Genomic DNA, 4,890 nt, shown 5'->3' on the forward strand with positions numbered 1-4,890 from the left:
CAATATAAGTCTCAACTTGAGTCAATACTCAACAATTACACAATAACAAGAAAATATAACCAAACTTGTTCAACATGAAGAGTAACCAACTTAAGCATGAACAATACGTGTAAGAGACACAATGGTCACAAGTATAAGACTCATTTGCATGCTATAACCCAACAACAATGTATAGATACTCGTCACCACACCTATCCATCGTACTCAACAACTAAACACGTAGCAAATAAGATAACAATACCTATTCCCTCAAGCTAAGGTTGGACCAAACACTTACCTCGATTCTACAACCACAATCAAACCTCAATTACTATTTTACCTCTCGATTTTACATCCAATCCGCTTGTATCTAGTCATAATTAACTTAATAACATCAATAAAGGCTAAAGAACTCAATTCCCATGCTTAATTATAGATTTCCCAATATTTTTCCCAAAAAATCAAAAATGACTTGGGGCCCGCTTGGTAAAAACTCGAAATTCGAGCAAAACCCGATTACACATTCACCCACGAGCCCGGATATGCAATTGGTTTTGTAATCCGACCTTAATTTGAGGTCAAAATTCCCAAATTTCACTCAAAAACACCCAATTTCCCATGAAAATCCCTAGATTTTATGATGAAATCTTGTAAAAAAGATGGAATAGTTTAAAAGAAATGAGTTAGAAATTGTTTACTATGATTTGGGGGAAGAACTCTTCTTTGAAAAATCGCCTATAGAAGCTTAGGGTTTGAAAATTTGAGAAATGAGTTCTAAATCCCGTCCAAGACCCTTTTACTCAGCTACAGATGGCGCAATTGCGACTAGAGCTTCGCAAATGCAAAGCTCGCAATTACGAAGCCTTCACAATTCCTACTGCCTTCGCAAATGCGAGGAAAGTGTTGCATTTGCGATCACAGACCTCGCAATTGCGATCAGTTCCCCTCCCAGACTCCCTTCGCATTTGCAAAAGTTTGTTCGCATTTGCGAACTATGGTGGCCTAGCCTTTTGATCACATTTGCGATGAAAGGCTCGCAATTGACAAGCCTGTGAAGCTCGCAATTGCGAAGCCTGATATCGCAATTACGAGATCAGAGGCCTGCAACAGCTGAAGCATACAAGCAATATTTTTCCTAAGTCCAAAACTCACCCGAGCCCTTGGGGCTCCAAACCAAACATGCAAACAAGTCTAAAAACATCTTACGGACTTGCTCGTATGATCAAATCGCCAAAATAACATCTTAAATAACGAATTTAACACCAAAACTCATGAAATTCTCAAAATAGTTCAAAATTTCTATTTTCTCAACCAAGGGTCCGAATTATATCAAATCTCTTCCGTTTTTCACTAAATTTCACAGATAAGGTCTAAATACCATTACGGACCTGTACCGGGCTCCGAAACTAAAATATGGGTCCGATACCAACGAGATCACACACTATTCCATTAAATCCTTATATTTTCCAGCAAATAATTTTCTTCAAAAATTCATTTCTCGGGCTAGGGACCTCGGAATTCGATTCCAGACATACGCCCAAGTCCCATATTTTATTACGGACCCTACGAGACAGTCAAATCACGAGTCCGAGTCCGTTTACCAAAAATATTGACCGATTCAACTTTAATCAATTTTAAAGGTAAAATTCAATATTCTTCTTAAATTTCACATGAAGGCTTTCCAGAAACGCGTCCGGACTGCACACGCAAATTGAGGAGAAAGAAAATAAGATTTTCAAGGCCTCGAAATTCGGATTTGGATTCTAAAACAAAAGATGACCCTTTTGGTCATCACAACTCCAAAGATTGTTTTTATTGTCTTTTTGATATTTTGATATTCGAATTACTAAATTTTGGTACTTGGAAGGTTGAAATACTGAATTTTAATAGTTGGAAAATTGTGAAATCTTATGGTTTTGAGTAGCTATATTTTTTTAAGAACTTATTTTCCTAAGTAAAATTCATTTCTAAGCTCAAGTTCCAAATATTATTGGTCGACTTCGATTATATACATATTTGTTTTTCAAGTTTAATTAAATATTGTCTGAACGCCTAGTTCTAGTGAAAAAACGTGCTTGCACAATAAATAATGTATCTAGTGACACCTCAAAATCTACGTGAAAGCAACTTTAAGAGGCAATTTAAGCAAAAAGATACTGGGACCGTAACTAAAACCCTTTAATAATCAAACAGTATAACTATAGTGAAAGTGAGTGATTGATACTGTGAACAGCAAGTTTTACTTTGGTTTGTTTCTTTTTTAATTTTGATACTGAAATTTTATCGCATGGAGAAATCGTTACCGAAATTTTATTGCACCCGAAAAAGCCAAAACAGATTCATATGAAAGTTAGCCTTTGATGATGCTAGAAAATTAAGTAGATTACCGTATATATTTTTATTTATTTTTTTGTTTCTATTTCATAGTTTAAGGTATTTGCTCGTGTTTTATTACTTCCCTTCTATCACGGCCCAAAATTCCTCCGAAAAAGTCGTGATGACACCTAGTCTCTAAACTAGGTAAGCCTAGCATTAATAGAAATAACATTGATATTCACTAACTTCAAATTAGATAATTTTGGACAATTAACAATCCCAAAGCCGGTATATAATCATAAGCATTTCTAGGAATAGTTATACATAATAAATACATCACTGTTCCAGAACAAAAGTAACCAAAGAAAATAAGTACAAATGAAGGTGACTCCGAGGTCTGCGAACGCAGTGACAAGTTTATCTTGAATCTCCACAGCGACGATTCGAGCAGTTACTATCGATCAAATACCTGGATCTGTACAAAAATATACAAAAGTGTAGTATGAGCACATCACAGCGACGCCCAGTAAGTATCAAGACTAACCTCGGTGGAATAGTGACGAGGAACAATCAAGACACCTACTGGTCGAATAAATTGAACATGATATAATAATAAACTATCAAGATAAAGATAATAAAGTAATATCAATAGCAGGGAGAAATCAAACTACAACAATGGAGACAATAAAGGGAAACACGGATGGAAACGAAAGATAACCAAGTAAATTAACATCAACATAGCTGGGACGCAGACAAGTAAAAATGTACTCGAATAAAAAAGGTGATACTACCTCAATCAATCACATCATTTCTGATACACAATTCCGAATCCTCGATGTCTCATATCATAACCTTAGTTTCCAAACCTTTTAGCACATGTGACACCTTGTGCCCACACATTTCTATCTCACTTTGCACAACAACATTCTCATGCTACCCAGTACATAATGTCCGTAACAAATGCAATTAAGATGTTCAAGGAGTCTCATTTATACAACATAAAGTAAATTACAATTTCTAAACCAATTAGGAAATCATCGAGAAAGATGAAGTTATTTTTAGAAATCGTTTGAGTGAAGAAAGTACCGTTTTCAAATAAAAGTACAACATCGAATAAGTTATCGCCTTTAATATGGTTTATTAAATTAACACTTAATAGAAATTCCTTTTTAAGTAAAATACAACCTCAGACAGTTTAAGAAAATTTAATTGAGAAACTGATTGAAATAAAAATATAACAATTATTGGAATTTGAAATATTGAAATGGATATATAAAAACGACGAGTTCAAATTTAAAAGTCATACAAAGTTGCGTAATATTAATCCCTTTATTTTAAATCACTATATTACTAACAACTTAGCAAGATAGGAGGAAATGATTCAACGTAGTAAATTTACTTTGAAAATTAATTCACTAGAGTAATAGTTTCAGGATAAGAATTCAAGGAACAACGGCAAGTCAATAACTCAATGTCAATAACCTGATCCTCAAAACTCAGTGGAACCCGAAATACAAATTATCAAAGTCTTGAACAAATGAACTAGGGTCTTATCAGTATCCAGCTATAACCAATCCCTAGGTGAAATGTAATACTACCGAATAACTTGTGTAAGCACGTGATTTTTGACCCTCCCCGAGGATTTTCACATTTTTTTAGCATAAATATGTAATTGGGTCTAATATAGCCATTTTAACTATTTTTACTTTATTTCGTTGCAAAAAGAAAAATCACAAAAATACATATATAAATTTTAGTTTATGTATTTCTCATAAACTTGAAAAAATACAAAAATTGCACTTTATTTTGTAATTTATATAAATTCGAAAATTACAAAAAAATATATAGTTCTATTAATGTTTGCAGTCATTATAATTTTGAAAAATACAAAAAAATATTACTTCATATTTTATTTTTATATATAAAAAAAATAAAAATTACAAAAAAATAGTTTATTAATATTTTGTAGCTATTTTAAATCTTGAAAAATATTTAAAAAAGATATAGTTTTGTTTAAATACTAGTCTTATTTTTGGTAGTTATTTTGCTTACATAGGACTAGTTAAGCAACGTTTTCCTATTTCTCGGGTCCGGGCAAAAGAATAATATTCGGGTTCAAACTACCCGGTTTTAGGCCTAATTTCGGACCTAGCCCATAATAAACCGAGTCCAGGACACATGGGGAACCCCACCACGCGTGGGCTCATTTTTTTTGGGCAAACCCATTACAAAACACGGATGAAACATTTTGAAAGGGAGGAGGACTTTGGAAAAAATTTGGAAAAAACCAAAATCACTGTTCATGCTTCTTCTTCCTCCTTTGAAAACAAAAAAAAAACCTACTGAACCCCATTCCTCATGTCCCAAAATGCCATAACCACCAGCTCCCTCCACCTCGTCCAGCTCCGCCAGTCCGTCACCCATAACCATCGCCTTCTTCCTCGAGAAAACCCTAAGAAAACCCTACCCGCTACCAGCAGAACCAGCACAACCCAGCTCCACCAAGACAGCCATGGCTGCTGCACCATCTTGCCCAAACGACCCGCCATAGCTGCACCCTCGCACCCCAGCAGCACCAAGCAGACCCTTCCACTG

The sequence above is a fragment of the Nicotiana tabacum genome, chromosome 20 (genome assembly GCF_000715075.1).
Source record: "Nicotiana tabacum cultivar K326 chromosome 20, ASM71507v2, whole genome shotgun sequence".
Classification (NCBI taxonomy): domain Eukaryota; kingdom Viridiplantae; phylum Streptophyta; class Magnoliopsida; order Solanales; family Solanaceae; genus Nicotiana; species Nicotiana tabacum.